Consider the following 18,995-nt stretch of genomic DNA (forward strand, 5'->3'; position numbering starts at 1 on the left):
ATTCCTTCATTAGAGCACACAAGCAAGAGCGTTAACTACCGCCAACTATTTCATCATATATATGAAGTCATATCGTGTCCAGTATAGCAACCAAGTAATAAAAATCATCTTCCCTAAGAACATTAACCAGCATAATACTGTATCAGAAGTGAGAGTGCCCTGTGAAACGCCCGCTAAATCACGAGGGCTAACAGGTAATTAGGATTGTGGAAAGGGCCAAGGGAGTTGCGGTCAGATTAATTTCACAATTGTAATTTATTATCATTTAGTTCACAAGTACACTTTTGAAAGAATTAAACTTGCTTCGATGGCTGAAGGCCTCCAAACACATGCGTTAGAATAAGTTCAATCTTGAAAAGACATGACACATAGTTAAATTTACGAATAAGATAAATCGTATACATACATGAGATCTGCATGCGAAGCGACTGAAGGCCTCCAGATTAAATCTTCAAAACTTTAAATATACTATGATGATTACTGAAGGCAGAAAGCCACAATGTTTTAAGATGCTAACAGGGCTGATGGCCCACAATGTGCACAGAAAGAGATAAACAAACGCAATAAGATGGCTGAAGGCCGCAAAGTTAAATTCTGCAAATTAAAGAAATATATATATTTCAACAATCGGTAAAACAATAGATTAAGTTTACAAATTTCCTTTTTGCAACACCAGCTGCGAAAGTCCCACGATAACTTGTAAAATCTTTCAGAGGAAATTACAATAACCTTTCAAGAGCAGAAGACGATAATGTTTGGACTTGAAGGAAACTCTGAGAACATGCTTCCAGGGCTGAAGGCCCACAACTAACCTCGCCAAATTAAAAATATAAAATATAGTTAAATTACAACAACATTAACACTGCCAAAAGGATAATTAAGAGAAAGGCACTCAGGAGTCTCCAGTGGATCGGTCTGCCCTCATTCACCTAGACGAGACAGGTGGTGAGTCCAACTATACTTCATTCATGCGAACCCAATCAAGGGACAGTCACGGACCAACCGACCAACCGCTTGCTTGCCAAGACCGAGTACATGAGAATTCAAGGCCCCCAGAAAAAAATTACAAGTATCACTATCCCCTGACAAACGCGTGTGTGAACTGAACTGCCAAAACTACGCACCATGTTGGGTAGCAACAACAGGTGAGGAAAAGGCACTGCCTGAAAATTACGTTAGCGGCCAGGCAGAACACTAATGGCCACAAGGCAGAACATTCTGCTGGTGCACTTAACTATGGATAAATTAATTTAATCAATTCCACCTGACGGAGCCTATCTCCAACACTTCTCTTGTTGTTGCTCACAGGAAAACCTCCACAACAGCAATGCCGGAACCAACAATGTAATTATCAAAACGACTTAACCTTCACGTTCTGGGTCAGGGAGCGACGATGCTCGTATCGATCGGACAGTTCCAGACTCATTCTGACACTGTGCAGAGACCGCCAGCTGCCCTGTCAACTATGTGCCACACGAAGATTTCCTCGGACCAACCGACCGACCAACAATCCACCAAAAGTCAGGCCACGAAGATTTCCTCGGACCAGCCGACTGACCAACAATCCACCAAAAGTCAGGCTACGGAGATTACCTCGGACCAACCGACCGACCAACAATCCACCAAAAGTCAGGCCACGGAGATGTCCTCGGACCAACCGACCGACCAACAATCCACCAAAAGTCAGGCCACGGAGATTTCCTCGGACCAACCGACCGACCAACAATCCACCAAAAGTCAGGCCACGGAGATTTCCTCGGACCAACCGACCGACCAACAATCCACCAAAAGTCAGCCACGGAGATTTCCTCGGACCAACCGACCGACCAACAATCCACCAAAAGTCAGGCCACGGAGATTTCCTCGGACCAACCGACCGACCAACAATCCACAGAAAGTCAGGCCACGGAGATTTCCTCGGACCAACCGACTGACCAACAATCCATAAAAGTCAGGCCTTACTGAAGTGATGCGTGGCGGCAACAGACGGGCAGGCGATGTCCACATAGAGCTCGCTGCTACAAGCCGACATCTGGCTGGTCCGGGCTGCGCTCCAGACGTGTTGCAACTGACTGCCAGGGCCCAACTCACGACCCCAACTGCCGCCGTGAACTCTCCTTCTTGCTCGTTCCGACTCACCCCACGACAGATGACAGATGACAGCCGAGCAAAGATCCTATCTTATGCGCGCTACTGGTGCCAATGACGTCCAGGCAAAACAGCAACTCCAGTAATTTAAATCAACGTGATGAGATGGAAATACTTTAAAACAGGGTGTAAAACACCAAATGGCGGGACGGCGAGCCATGCACGGCTCACCCTGCAACCTTGCAACCTCTGTCTCGTCGCTTGCTGCTGCTAACGGTGGGCGCCCGCTACTTTCTTTGAAGTGACTGGTGATAAATCTGGCCATAATTTGTGTTTACAGCCAAAAACAGTGTTTGACTGTGATTACCCTGCTGAGGTGGAAATAAAGAATTCACTCTTGGGTCTGGTATATATATATATTTTGAATAGTGGTGTCCAGGGTATAAACACTACTCAGTGACGAGAGTACTAAGTGCGAGTAGTGTGAAACCTGCGTGATCCATTCTAGCACAGTCCGCAGGCCACATTTTCTATTAAGACAATGGGTTTCTAATGTACTTACGTACCTTGTGATTTATACTGTGGTCTCCGTTTGAAGGGGCCGTGACCTTCATGTCTTGCATCATAGTTTTAATATTCTCGGTCTGGCAGGCCGTTAACTTCTCCTGACTTTATCTACATCTACGTGATTACTCTGCTATTCACAATAAAGTGCCTGGCAAAGGGTTCAATGAACAACCTTCAAGCTGTCTCTCTACCGTTCCACTCTCGAACAGCACGGGGGAAAAACGAGCACTTAAATTTATCTGTGCGAACCCTGATTTCTGTTATTTTATCGTGATGATCATTTCTCCCTATGTAGGTGGGTGCCAACAGAATATTTTCGCAATTGGAGGAGAAAACTGGTGATTGAAATTTCATGAAAACATCCCGTCGCAACGAAAAACGCCTTTGTTTTAATGATTGCCATTCAAATTCACGTATCATGTCTGTGACACTATATCCCCTATTTCACTATAATACAAAACGAGCTGCCCTTCTTTGTACTTTTTCGATGTCCCACCTGATGCGGATCCCACACCGCACAGCAATACTCCAGAATAGAGCAGACAAGCGTGGTGTAAGTAGTCTCTTTAGTAGACCTGTTGCACCTTCTAAGTGTTCTGCCAATGAACCGCACTGATTGGTTTGCTCTACCCACAATATTATCTATGTGATGGTTCCAGTTTAGGTTATTCGTAATTGTAATCCCTAAGTATTTATTTGAATTTACAACTTCCAGATTTGTGTGACTTATCGCGTAATCGAAATTTAGCTGATTTCTTATAGTACGGTACTCATGTGAGTAACTTCACACTTTTCCTTATTCATGGTCAGTTGCTACTTCTCGCACCATACAGATATCTTATCTAAATCATTTTGCAAGTCATTTTTATCATCTGATGACTTTACAGACGGTAAATGACAGCACCATGTGCAAACAATCTAAGACGGCTACTCAGATTGTCTCCTATGTCGTTAATATAGATCAAGTACAATAGAGGGCCTATAACACTACGTTGGGGAACGCCGGATATTATTTCTGTTTTACTCGATGACTTTCCAACTATTACTACCAACTGTGACCTTTCTGACAGGAAATCACGAATCCAGTCTCACAACTGAGGCGATAGTTCGTAGGTAAGCAGTTTGGTTAGAAGACTCTTGTGAGGAACGGTGTCGAAAGCCTTCTGGAAATCTAAAAATATGCTCGTTAATGGGGGAAGGGGGGAGGCTGCCTGTAAAAATTTTGAATTATGAACTGTAAGAAGTGAATAATTTTCCATGTCATTTATTTGAGGTTTTATTTCTGTTAAGGGTGTTAAATTTAAAGGGGGCATAACCTTAAAATTAGAGTGTTTTGTGTTGCCTCTTTTGGTTTGTTTGTCTGTCCTTGCTTTGTTTAAAAACGTTCCAGTGTACTACCAGCGGTGGCCACAACCAGTTCCAGATTGACAGTTGCAGGTGGGTGACGTTAGCTCGGCCAGCTACGTTTTGGTGACGCTCCACGCAACTTGCTGCATCCTGCCAATGACGCTGCTCGCCCCAGTAGTTAGCAGAAGTTGAGTATTTTACTCTCGCTGTTATTTGGGGATTTCTTTCGTCAGTGTGTTCCAGTTGCACCAAGGTGCGTCCCCTGTTCCTAGTAACTGGTTTCTCTTGCATTTGTGTGGGCCATCCGTTGGGGTGTGCCCGCTGTTACATGAAGTTTAAAATGACTTTTAAAATAACTTTTTTCTACATATTTGGTGTTATTCTTGGAAGGAATTCGACGAGTGAGTTCTGTGGGGTAGTCATTATATTATTACTGGAATCACTTTGATTGTTTAATGGGCTAAGCTTCCCATTGTTGCAATTGCTCTTTAACAAGCTGTTATTAAATTTTCTATACTGTTGCTTAATGAACCTGTGGGGAGTTTGTACCGGTAAAATCCTGTTATCTTTGTGGGGAATTACGATTGTCATTCATATTCGTTGGGGTCCGTTTATTGTTTAATCTTTACTTAACTTGTGTCATTCTATGTACTGATGTAAAGATTGTGTAAGGCCTCTGATTATGCTTGTTATTCGTGGCTACTGGAAATCTGGTTTTGAAAAAGATTTTGCAGAACCGTTTTGGGAATATATATATACGAGAGTGAGTCAAATGAAAATCTTAAATATTTTTTAAATATTATTTATTGTGCAGAAGTGGTGCAAAGCCGTATCACTTTTCAACATAATCTCCCCCACAATCAATGCAAGTCCTCCACCGCTTACAAAGTGTATAAATTCCTTTAGAAAATATTTCTTTTGGTAGTCCGCGCAACCAGTCATGCACCGCGTAGCGTACCTCTTCATCAGAAAGGAACTTCTTTCCTCCCATTGCGTCTTTGAGTGGTACAAACATATGGAAATCACTTGGGGCAAGGTCTGGTGAGTATGGTGTATATGGAAGACACTAAAAATGCAGGTCTGTGATTGTTGCAACTGATGTACTGGCATCGTGGGGCCTTGCATAGTCATATTGCAAAAGGACACCTGTTGACAGCAATCCAAGGTCGATTTGATTTGATTGCAGGCCGCAGATGATTTTTTAAGAGACTGGTGACAGTGGTCCTTCTAGGCATGTAATGCTCTAAAATGACGCCCTTTTCGTCCCAAAAGAGAGTCATTATAACCTTCCCTGCTGATGGATCTGTTCGAAACTTCTTTGGTTTTGGTGGAAGTGAACCCAGGTTTCGTCCCCAGTAACGATTCTTGCAAGGAGGCCATCAGCTTCTTGTTCAAAGCACCGAAGAAGTTATTCATAAGCATCAACACGTCGTTCTCTCATTTCAGGAGTCAGCTGCCGTCGCACCCGTCTCACAGACACGTTGTGAAACTGGAGCTCATCATGCACAGTGTGGTGAACTGAAGCATGAATAATCTGTAAACATGTTGCAGTGTCATTCAGCGACACTCGGCGGTTTTCCTTCACTATGACTTCAACTGCTGCAATGTTCTGTGGAGTCACAACTCGTTGTGCCTGACCTGGACGAGGAGCATCTTCCACTGAAGTCACACCATTTGCAAACTTCCTACTCCATTCGTAGACTTGCTGCTGTGACAAACATGCATCACCGTACTGAACCTTCATTCGTCGATTAATTCCAGTAGGTTTCACACCTTCACTACGCAAAAACCGAATAACAGAACGCTGTTTTTCCCTGGTGCAAGTCGCAAGTGGGCAGCCCCTTTTATACTGATACTGCGCGGTATGTGTGGATCTGCACTATGCTGCCACCTACAGGCCATTCTGCACGCTGCTGTAGCACACTTACCAACTCACAGGATAACGGGGCGAAATTTCGATTTGGTATTACAAATTTAAGGTTTTCATTTGACTCAGCATCGTATAATAAATCTTTATGAACTACAAACCTGTGTTTGTGTTTTCTTGTGATTGCTCTTGCTGACTGTTGAAGAATTGTAAATTCAAGTTCCAGTGACGTTACAAACTTTCAGGGATGATGGCGAAAGGTAAATGTATCAATCTGAGGTGAGGGGCCTCTGTCTGAAAACGACTGGGTCTAAAACTGCAAAGCGGAAACCGTTTTGATATCTCTGACAGAGGAATACATGTGCCGGTACTGCTGTTGCTAAGACTGTAGCGCAGGCAACTTTCAGTGGAGGTAGTATGGACCAAAACGAGAAAGAAATGTCTCGCAAACATGGGCTCTAAAACGCATACTTTAAGAGCTATAGGCACTTGTTCAGTAGATGAGATGTGTTACACAATAGCGAAGGTGAACAAGTCTGTTTGTGTGTGTGTGCAAGGTTGTGTTGTGAGTTGTTAGCTCACTCCCGTAGAGCTCAAGGTTAAACAGTTGGATGAGTGTGGTTAACAGACGACTGAGTCGTAAGAATGAAAACAGGAGGCAGGAAAGCAGCTAGCGGCGTGTGTCCACAGCAGAGTGATGCAGCGGGAGATGGGAGCAGCTGTTTAGCTTTTTTTTTCTCCTGCTGGCTGGGACTCCACTCTATGTTCGTCGACTCAGTCAGAGTCACGCCTGTGAGTAACATAAAAGGACGAAGGCCGCTGTGCGTCACGCGTCAGGTCGCTGACGCTGCGTCACGCGGGTGCGTCTCCGTGCGTGAGGCGAGCAACACGCACCACGGCTGGGGGGGGGGGGGGGGGGGGGTTGGATTCCTGCCTTACTGCTGTATCTGCACATACGTTGACACCGAAGCTCCTCTTCTGGGAAGTGTGCGCCTCCGTGTTTCTCAGTCCGAAGTGCTAGTTGCCACTTGCTACACCATGCCGGTGATTTATCGAGATCTGACTGGACAATACTCCTGTTACACAGAATTTCCTCACAAAGAACTGCGTCACATTACGAAAAATGCACACCGCAACTTGTACCGTCCATTGTGTAATTCTTTATTGTCATTATCTAATTTAAAATCTAGAATGATTTTATTGGGTTGGGTTGTTTGAGGAAGGAGACCAGACAGCGAGGCCATCGGTCTTATCGGGTTAGGGAACCATACCGGCAAAGGACTTGGAAGAGCATTTGAACGGAATGGACAGTGGCTTGGAAGGAGGATATAAGATGAACATCAACAAGCAAAACGAGGATAATGGAATGTAGTCGAATTAAGTCTGGTGATGCTGAGGGTATTAGATTAGGAAATGAGACACTTAAAGTAGTAAAGGAGTTTTGCTATTTGGGGAGCAAAATAACTGATGATGGTCGAAGTAGAGAGGACATAAAATGTAGACTGGCAATGGCAAGGAAAGCGTTTCTGAAGAAGAGAAATTTGTTAACATCGAGTATTGATTTAAGTGTCAGGAAGTCGTTCCTGAAAGTGTTTGTATGGAGTGTAGCCATGTATGGAAGTGAAACGTGGACAATAAATAGTTTAGACAAGAAGAGAATAGAAGCTTTCGAAATGTGGTGCTACAGAAGAATGCTGAAGGTTAGATCACGTAACTAATGAGGAGGTATTGAATAGGATTAGGGAGAAGAGGAGCTTGTGGCACAACTTGACTAGAAGAAGGGTTCGGTTGGTAGGACATGTCCTGAGGCATCAAGGGATCACAATTTTAGCACTGGAGGGCAGCGGGGAGGGTAAAAATCGTAGAGGGAGTCCAAGACATGAATACACTAAGCAGATTCAGAAGGATGTAGGTTGCAGTAGGTACTGGGAGATGAAGAAGCTTGCACAGGATAGAGTAGCATGGAGAGCTGCATCACACCAGTCCCAGGACTGAAGACCACAACAACAACAACAACAACCGGCATTTGCCTGGAACGATTTAGGGAAATCATTGGAAACCTAAATCAGGATGGCCGTATAACGGCGATTCTTGTAGCTTTGAGTTAGTCTATACTACAGACAACTTTCTGATGAGGGCAACCACAGCTCAGAGACATTGTAAATGACAACAAAAGAAAAACTATCATGTTTTCTTAATTCAGTCCACGAGAACATCCAGTTTACGATGGAAATAGAGAAGGATGGTTGATCAGCGATTTGGAAGTTTTGGTTACTGGGAAATTGGATCGACCATTAGGGCATTCTGTCTACCGTAATCCCACACATACGGACTATGTAATAAAACGTGACGAAATTGTTTGTGTATAGTTTAGGTGTACCGGGTGATCAAAAAGTCAGTATAAATCTGAAAACTTAATAAACCACGGAATAATGTAGATAGAGAGGTAAAAATTGACAAAAAATTTGACTTAACTTCTAACGTCATCAGTCCCCTAGAGCTTAGAACCACTTAAACTAAGGACATCACACACATCCATGCCCGAGGCAGGATTTGAACCTGGGATGGTAGCGGGCGCACGGTTCCAGGCTGTAGCTCCTAGAACCGCTTGGCCACACTAGCCGGCAAAAATTGACACACATGCTTAGAATGACATGAGTTTTATTAGAACAAAAAAAAACACCCCATATTGCTAGACGCGTGAAAGATCTCTTGCGCGCGTCGTTTGGTGATGATCGTGTGGTCAGCCGCCACATTCGTCATGCTTGGCTTCCCAGGTCCCCAGATCTCAGTCCGTGCGATTATTGGCTTTGGGGTTACCTGAAGTCGCAAGTGTATCGTGACATCTCTAGAGATGCTGAAAGACAACATCCGACGCCAATGCCTCCCCGTAACTCCGGACATGCTTTATAGTGCTGTTCACAACATTATTCCTCGACTACAGCTATTGTTGAGGAATGATGGTAGACGTTTTGAGCATTTCCTGTAAAGAACATCATCTTTCCTTTGTCTTACTTCGTTATGCTAATTATTGCTATTCTGATCAGATGAAGCGGCATCTGTCGGACATTTTTTGAACGTTTGTATTTTTTTGGTTCTAATAAAACCCGATGTCATTCCAGGCATGTGTGTCCATTTGTACCTCTCTATCTACATTATTCCGTGATTTATTCAGTTTTCAAATTTATACTGGCTTTTTGATCACCCGGTATTTCGTAGTTTAACACAAGAAAAACAATTACGATGGTCGTCCACAAAGTAAATTCCGTTTCTATTTCCATCCGCGCCAGCGCTACGATCGCAGTGCCGGCCGCTGTGGCCGAGCCGTTTTATTCGCTCAGTCCGGTACCGCGTGACTGCTACGGTCGCAGGTTCGAATCCTGCCTCGGGCATGGACATGTGGCATGTCCTTAAGTTAGTCAGAATGAAGTAGTTCTAAGGGACTGATGACCACAGATGTTAAGTCCCATAACGCCCAGAGCCATTTGAACCATTTACGATCGCAGTTCCGAGCATGTGTCGCAGTTACTCTGACTCCAGGAGAAGACACGTGCGCCATTTTCAGATCGCTGCTGCCGACGTGTGGTTTGTAGTGATTCTTTATAATGTCAGCCGTAATTGAAAATGGCACAGCGTGTGAAATGAGATTTGTGATTCGTTTTCTGAATGCAAAGACAATTTCAAAATGGTTCAAATGGCTCTGAGCACTATGGGACTCAACATCTGTGGTCATAAGTCCCCTAGAACTTAGAACTACTTAAACCTAACTAACCTAAGGACATCACACACATCCATGCCCGAGGCAGGATTCGAACCTGCGACCGTAACGGTCGCGCGGTTCCGGACTGAGCGCCTAGAACCGCTAGACCACCGCGGCCGGCAAAGACAATTTAACCAAAGAAAAATCATCGGCAGATCTGTGAGGTTTACGGACAAAACGCTGTGTGTGATTCAATGGTTAGAAGATGGGTTAGACTGTTCAATGAAGGACGCGATCAAGTACACGGTGAAGAACGAAGTGGACGCCCGTCTGTGGTTACTGATGAACTGGTTCACACAATGGAAGAGAAGATTAAGCACGACCGTAACTTCACACTTACTGCCATTGCTATGGACGTTCCGCAAATCTCACCATGACTAATTTATGGAATTGTTACTGAAAAACTGAAATTTCGAAAACTTTGCTCACTTTGGGCACCCAAAATAGTTACTGAACAACACAATAAACAACGGATGGGCAGTGCACTTCAGTTTTTGACACGCTACAGTCAAGAAGGCGATGGTTTTCTTTCTCGGATAGTCACGGAGGATGAAACTTGCGTATCGTACGACACACCTGAAACAAAACGGCAATTAATGGAATGGAGGCACATTTCATCCCCAAGAAAGTTAAGCCTAAGCAAATCTTGACACCTCGAAAAGTCTTGTGCACCGTTTTTTGGGACGGGAAATCCAGTTTGCTGATTGATTTCTTACCACGAGGCCAAATAATCAATGCACAGGGTTACTGCGAGACCATTAAGAAATTGCGCCGCACAACACAGAACAAGCGCCGAGTATTACTGTGAAAAGGTGTTATTTTTTCCACGATAATGCCCGACCTTACACGGCGAATGTGACCAAACAACTCTTACGGGAATTTCACTGGGACACGTTTGATCATCCTCCGTACAGCCCGGACTTCGCTCCTAACGACTTCCATCTCCTCTTACACTTAAAATCTGTCCTTGGTGGTCAAAACTTCAACGATGATGACGAGCTGAAAGAACATGTTACCATATGGTTGAAAACACAGGCGGCAACATTCTGTGATGAAGGCATACAAAAACTTGTGCCACGCTATGACAAGTGCCTACAGAATTTCGGAAACTATGCAGAAAAGTAGTTGTAGATTTTTGTACAATAAATATTTTTTCTGTTTCTATACACGTTTGTTTTATGTAACCAAACAGAACTTACTTTGTGGACACACCTCGTATTTCATGCCATGTTTTACAACAAATTACCAGCGTTCACCAGTTTGTTGATTGGTTTTTTACCGATTTAACTGGAAAACATCGACAGTTAAACAAAGTTCATTTAGGCTGGTATAAGCATTGCAAGTAATTTATACGTATCTTGTGTAATCCGGAGTGCTACCTCGTGATGTTGCCGTAGGTTCATTTTGAAGTTACTGCATCGTCACATGGATATTATGAAATGGTCGAAATAAGTTTTAGAAGAATATTTTCTTATTTGCAAAGGCTTTTTTTCGCACGCAAGATGTTCGGCGGCGAACGTGTTTTACATCGTAGAATTTACGTCTTGCAGTGACAAAACAAAGTCTGACTACATGCTGCTGATACAAGATTCGGCCTAAGACTGAAGTATGGTGGCCTCTATTTATATGGTTTTAAGCAATTACTATGACTGTTGTATACTGAATTTTACACAAGAAGAAATAAAGATTTTACATACATCTACCCAAATTACATAGAAATTTACATAGAATTAAAGTGAATAATTCCATACAAAGACAGGAAAGAATGAATTTCTTTTAAAACTATAAATAACACGTTTTATCATTGAAACAATATATTTCGTTAATTTGCATGTAGTAATTAATTGACTCAAAGATAAATCATGCTAACATTTTCAGGTGTGAAACTTCCTGGCAGATCAAAACTGTGTGCCCGACCGAGACTCGAACTCGGGACCTTTGCCTTTCGCGGACAAGTGCTCTACCATATTTTTAATTTATCTTTATTTTTTTTATTTTTTTTATTTCTTTTTTATTACAGAGGGCAGCTAACCCTCTCTTTTCATCTTTTTTAATTTTTTTGACATTTTCTGTGCTTTTTGAAACCCCTTTATTAAAATGGAACTTACAAAAAACCAAGTGCCACCGCCACTTTTCATCCTATAACAAAAAATAAATAAATCTGGTCCACTTCTGGCGTTGGCTCCTGACTAAACCTACCCCAGAGAGCTGCCTGTATACCAGGGAAAATATAGGAAATCAAGGTTAGGGCTATGCTTACAAACAAAACAAAATCTTCCTTTTTCTGTATTTTATTTGTATTTTTATTGTTGTTATGTAAATATAATTTTTTTGTTTTTGTTTAGTTTTGTTGTGTAATTGATCAGAGACCTTCTGCGCCCCGCTGGTAATATGTTGAGTCACATCTTCTCGAAATTGATGTGTTCTGTTCAATTGTTCAGAAATATTCATTGGTTCAAACAGGAAAAGTTCTTCTCTCTTGGCTTAACACATTCCAGCTGCGAGGCGGGTCGTGGAAAGCACTCCCAAGGAAGTTCGAGAAAAATTGTCTGTATTTTGGGTGACGGACAACGACATAATGACTGTCATTGAGGAATGTCCAAAAATCGAGTACAGAGTCTACAGTTTGTCCAAATAGGTAGTGAATGGCATGTTCACGAATCCAATTCACAGCATTGGTCTTTGTCCGAGGAAAATATTCACGATCCGGAAATAATAATGAAAGGGGAGTAATCCGATCCGGAATGTCCCGCGTTAGAAAAGCGACAATAAGACGAATCAAGTGCCAAACCTCCGCCGCCGGCCCGCAAACAAACCGATGTTCATCATTGTCTGGCACTCCACACGTGGAACAGAGAGGTGATTGGGCGAGGTGGATACGATGAAGGCGAGATTGATTGATTTGCTTACAATTGACAGTTAGGTACCAGACAGATTGAACATTCGTGTCAAGGTAACGGGCGAAAACCGCGCGCCATACACGACGCCAGTCAACCTGGGGGAACTTTTGTTCAATCGGGCTAGGTGGACGACCTAATTGGAGGACATTGTATACTGCCTTTGTCTTGAGTAAAAGCTGTCTTGGTAAGGTGAGGCGTAGATAACTGAGTTCAAGAAAGAAGTATCGTATATAATGGAACTGGCCGGAACGTCCGAAATCATCACTGGGGCTGACAGTGATACCGGCGTATATGCCGACAGGAGGAGACCAGTGAGGCTCGTTGGGCATCGTGTCCATACCGTCATCTGGGAGCTGTCAAATAGGGCGCGAGCTCTATCCGGCACGTGAAACAGACCTATCCCACCTCGTTCACGGGGAAGAGTAAGGATTGCATAGTTAACTTTGAACAACAGCCCAGAGCTGACGAAAGATGCCATCGCTGCCAACATGCGACGTGCCACAGTAAGCGGGAAAGGTAGAACTTGTGCTAAATGGGGAACTCGGGATGCGATATATATATTGACATATCGAGCTCGTTGGAGAATATCTAGGGATCGAGGGCGATGGTCCATAAGACCTGCTCTGATCATTAAAAGGAGGGGTCGGCAGTTGATCGCGGCTGAACGCCGGATATCAGATGAAAAGTCTACTCCCAAACAACGAATGGTATCAACGGTGGTGAGAGGTGTAACACACTCCACAGGGAGTCCCGTGCCAATGAACATAACTTGTGACTTACGTACGTTTAAAGAGCTACCCGACGCCTCACCATAAGTCGCTACCCACATCAAAACAGATCGAACCTCGTAGGCATTACGTAAACAGATGACTACATCGTCAGCATAGGCAGTGCAACAGAATCGGTATCGATCTGTGGACAACCCTACCAAACGTTGTCTGAGTCCACATAGCAAGGATTCCAAGAAAAAGGCGTACAAAATCGCTGATAGAGGGCAACCTTGACGTACGGATCGACCTATTTTTATCGGAGGAGTGAGTCTGCCATTGTACAAAATCCTGGAAGAGGCACCCCGCAGAAGGCGCATCACTACCGTGATAACGGCGACTGGGAAACCCATATGGTGGAGAACGGCCGTAAGGAACGAATGGTCAACCCTGTCAAAAGCTTGACTAAAGTCCAAAGACGCAAGTGCCCCAGAAAGGCGTTGTGCCTGGGTAACGGCGATCATATCCCTGTAGCGGCATAAAGCCGTGCGGATATTACTATCCCCTCCCAAAGATGCTTGGTCTGACGACACAACATATCGGGCAACGTTTTTAAGTCGTGCCGCCAAAAGGCGAGTGAAGATTTTCATATCACTGTTAGGGAGGGTGAGGGGCCGATAATCACTGATACTGTTGCCACCATGCGGTTTATGTACAGGAATAATAATTCCTTCCATGAAAGCGTCCGGCACAGGTACTTCCGGAGACATCAGTTCCCGACAGATGGAGGTGAAGGTGGACTCTAACAAATCACGGAAGGTGCGATAAAATTCGAGGGGAAGACCGTCGGGTCCTGAGGAGCGATTGATGGTTGCTGCTCGGATCGCATCGCGGACTTCATCATCAGTCACCTCTGACACCAAGTCAATCGCCGCACCTCCAGGGAGACCACCGAAGTTGAGCTGTGAGACTTCCTCGATCAACTCTGGGGAATGTGGAATTGCGGCGTAGAGCTGCTGGTAGTGGGCGTGAAGCACATTCCCTATTGCAGATTGGGTTACGTAGCGACGCCCTTCTTGGTCTGTTAGGACGGGAATCAATTTCCGGCGTCGATGTTGGCGTTCTTGGATGATATGGTACATAGATGGATGTTCATGAGGCATGCGATCAGCAGTACGAGATCGTACTATCGCTCCTTCCAAATGCCTTCGCATGAGATTGGAGATTTGGGCCTTAGCATGGTTCATCCTTGTATGGCGCTCAGGTGGGCTGGCATCGTGGAGCATTCTCGTAGGATCCTGTAGTAAAAGTCCATAGTGCTCTTTCTCCAGGCGACAACATCTTTACCATACCGGATCAAAGTTTTTCGAAGAGCAGGTTTTGCACACTGGATCCACCAGGATATGGTAGACGGATACGTGGGACGGCGTCTATTAGATGTGATCCAAGTGTCTTCTATTAGAAGTCGACAGTCAGGTGAATTAAGAAGTACCGTGTTCAGTTTCCATAAACCACGTCCGTGCCATACTGCCTGTCTTGTGAGAACAACGTCACAGAAGTAAGCCTCATGATCTGAGAAAGCATCAGGCCAGATTTCAGCCTGTCGTGTGTGTTGAATTAGGGATCGCGAGCTGTAGATGCGATCCAGTCGGCTATAGGAGTGCGCAGTGTAGTACGTAAAGCCCAAACGATCACCGTGAACATGTCTCAGCCATATGAGCTACCGAAGCACGACTCACGCCCGGTACTCACAGATTTACTTCTGCCAGTACCTCGTCTCCTACCTTCCAAACTTTACAGAAGCTCTCCTGCGAACCATGCAGAAACTAGCACTCCTGAAAGAAAGGATACTGCGGAGACATGGCTTAGCCACAGCCTGGGGGATGTTTCCAGAATGAGATTTTCACTCGACAGCGGAGTGTGCGCTGATATGAAACTTCCTGGCAGATTAAAACTGTGTGCCCGACCGAGACTCGAACTCGGGACCTTTGCCTTTCGCGGGCAAGTGCTCTACCACCTGAGCTTTTTCAGGTGTACCGAGTGATAAGTTTTATCGAACGAAGCGCCTAGATGCAACTAATTAATTTTTGCACGAGTAAAATTTACATTTCTACATGGCCGTAATTGCAAGTTCTAGTTAATATTAATTAATTAACACCAATTAAAAGATGAGTATGATTCATTCTTCATCGTTCCATATTTTTATTATAGATTCAAACAATTTCTGGCTTCAAAACGTAAAAATCACTTAGAAATATTGGAACTTTAATCGCTAATTACTACATAATTACAATAGGGAAATAATTATTACCATGTACCTGAAGATTGTATTGTGTGTAAAATATGATGGTCCATTAGTTTTTAATCCTCCGCGTGGAGTGACCGCGCGGTTTGAGGCGCCACGTCACGGATTGCGCGGCCCCTGCTGCTGGAGGTTTGAGTCTTCCCTCGGGAATGACTGTGTGTGTGTTGTTCTTAGCATAAGTTAGTTTAAGTAGTGTGTAAGTCTAGGGACCGGTGATCTCAGTAGTTTGGTCCCTTACGAATTCACACACATTTGAACATTTAGTTTTTAATCCAACGTGTTCAGATGTGTGTGAAATCTTATGGGTCTTAACTGCTAAGGTCATCAGTCCCTAATCTTACACACTACTTAACCTAAATTATCCTAAGGACAAACACACACACCCATGCCCGAGGGAGAACTCGAACCTCCGCCGGGACCAGCCGAACAGTCCATGACTGCAGCGCCTTAGACCGCTCGACTAATCCCGCGCGGCAATCCAACATGTTCCCTTCATTCCATTTACTGGTGAGACACAACGCAAAGAATGTCGGCCTAAAATGTACACAAGTTAGAAACAATTCTGTTACTTTCTGAGTTGCATATAACATAAGAATAGTCTTAATTTTTGCTTCGCAATAGTTGGCAACTCTCAGAATGAACCATGAAGATTACGTGTAGTCAAATGGTTCATATGGCTCTGAGCACTATGGGACTTAACATCTGAGGTCATCAGTCCCCTAGAACTCAGAACTGCTTAAACCTAAGTAACCTAAGGACATCACACACATCCATGCCCGAGGCAGGATTCGAACCTGAGCACTATGGGACTTAACATCTGAGGTCATCAGTCCCCTAGAACTCAGAACTACTGAAACCTAACTAAGGACATCACACACATCCATGCCCGAGGCAGGATTCGAACCTGCGACCGTAGCGGTTCCAGACTGTAACGCCTAGAACCGCTCGGTCACAGCGGCCAGCTCTACTTGTAGTCGTTCATGTTCTCAGTGCTGTTGTAGTGATTGTACGAAAGACTGGAAGCAGAACAGGACCTTTAAAACCAGCAAATCGAGAACTCTTGCAAAGCAGCAGCTACAAACGTCGTAAGTTAAAAAAGAATTGTACTAAGATTAGATTACAGTATGTCAGAAAATGGCAGAACTGTTTCGACCCCTCTAGTCTGCAAAAGAAAATAGTGTATGAATATATATGCAAGTACAGGGTTATTCTAAATGATGGAGCCGTTTACAAAGAATTCATATGTTTTCAAGTACAAATCCAAAATGAACAAGCTTTATACCAATGAAAAGAAGAAGTTTCGAAGTTTGTGGCGAGCTGGCGGTGATGGTTTCAGAAGCGTCCGGTTATGTGAAGGTAGGTGTTTATGTCCCGCCTCTTCAAATGGTTCAAATGGCTCTGACTTCACATCTGAGGTCATCAGTCCCCTAGAGCTTAGAACTACTTAAACCTAACTAACCTAAGGACGTCATACACATCCAAGGCAGGATTCGAACCTGCGATCATAGCGGTCCCGCGGTTCCAGACTATAGCGCCTAGAACCGCTCGGCCACAACGGCCGGCTCCCGCCTCTTCCAACGACTCTGAACGATCTACGGAACCGTATCAGTGCTGCCGTGCGCTTTCGCGTGTGTAGGACGAGTTTGGCTACCGCACTGATGTTCGCCGTGCAGCCAAAGGTAGCCACATGAACATTTATAACATTTATTACAATTCTAATTATTAAATAATTATTAAAAATTAATTACAAATTATTAAATTTATTAAATTGATATCAAACATTATGAAAAAAAAATTGAAGCTTCCTCTTTTCATTGTCATAAAGTTTGTTCATTTTGGATTTGTACTTGAATAAATACGAAATTTTGAAAATAGGTCCATCATTTATAGTAACTTTGTATTTGACTCCAGTAATGGTACTTTTTTAATTGTAAAAGCGAAATGGTTACGGCACAATGAAATAAGTTTCATTCAGTTGCAAAAAGAGGAACCTAAATGTGACGATTTTCAACATAATACACCTGAGGACGATAAGACAAAAAAGTTAAAGATGACGCATTTACTGCCTTGTTAGACTTAGGAAAGGGATTTGTCAAAGTCGAGTAGAGAGTACTGTTTAAAATTCAAACTAAAGATAAAGAGAGTGCAAAATTATCTACAACTTGTACAAACGCAGTAATCAAGAGTCGAAGGTCAAGGAAGGTTGGTTGCAGTTGAGAAGGAAGTGAGTCAGCGTTCTAGCCTTTCCTCGATGTTACGCAATCTGTACATTGGACAAGCAGAAAAGGGAACCAAGAAAAAAGAAACTGACAAAGGAGTTGCAGCCCAGAGATAGGGTATAAAAACTTTAACCTCTGCCTTTGACATTGTAGTTTTCTGAATTATCGTAATCTGCCTTATCAGCTGTCGTAACTTGGTTTAGAACATCGTTTTGCTTCGTCTTTTTCTCTGTTGCACAGTTCCGGCTGTGTATCCGTATCCAGGTGTACAACATAACCCACCATACAGACGTATTACGTTTACAGTAAAAACGTAACTTGGACGTACATGGGTGGCCGGACTTTACGGTATGTCACTAAGACTTTCATGGACAGCTGTGATGTAAGTGAAGTGGTAGGAAGCTAGGATCTAGTAGTACTAAGGTATTGAGCGAAAATAAAATAATGTTTAAAGTACAATTATTTATTGATTTACCCGAGAGGGCTATTTTAAAAATTACAAAAAAACAAGTGATATCTGTTCGTCACTAGGCCAGGTTTTAAAACGAATCGTTAGGTTCTGATAAGTACCCAAAAGTTTATCAAACTTTTACTCAAAGAACAGATTCTGTAAAACACGTTCGCAAACAGCTGACACCGGACGTAGTGTACAGGGTGGTCAAAAATAGCCTCAAAAACTTGTAAGAATATAGTTGGATAGGTTGAGAAGAGAAATAATTACAAAGAAAAAAATCGATATGTTGCGCCGTTTCCGATGTTACGCCAGAGACGGTGTCGCCAAACTTGTTCTTATTGGTTTCCTATAACGAACAAGAGATCGATACAAAAATTGGACATGGGACGGTAGTAAGGATTGAACCACAAACAAGGATTGAGCAGTTTCGTTCGGTACCATCTACGCTATGAGGTCACTTAGAACTACTTAAATCTAACAAACCTAAGGACATCACACACATCCAGGCCCGAGGCAGGATTCGAACCTGCGACCGTAGCCGTCGCGCGGTTCCAGACTAGAGCGCCTAGAACCGCTTCGCCACCCCGGCCGGCGCTATGAGAAAAATTGACACTTACTGTATTTGGCGTGCTGCTTGACTCTACGCAGTTAACGGCCCGATTGACATATATCAGTGCTGATTAACTTGGAAACAGCGCAACGTATCGAATTTTTTCTTAACAATTATTTTACAGCACAACCTGCCATGAAACATCCTTACGATCTTTTCACAGTCTTTCTG

This window comes from Schistocerca gregaria, chromosome 9 (assembly GCF_023897955.1).
Source record: "Schistocerca gregaria isolate iqSchGreg1 chromosome 9, iqSchGreg1.2, whole genome shotgun sequence".
NCBI classification, from domain to species: domain Eukaryota; kingdom Metazoa; phylum Arthropoda; class Insecta; order Orthoptera; family Acrididae; genus Schistocerca; species Schistocerca gregaria.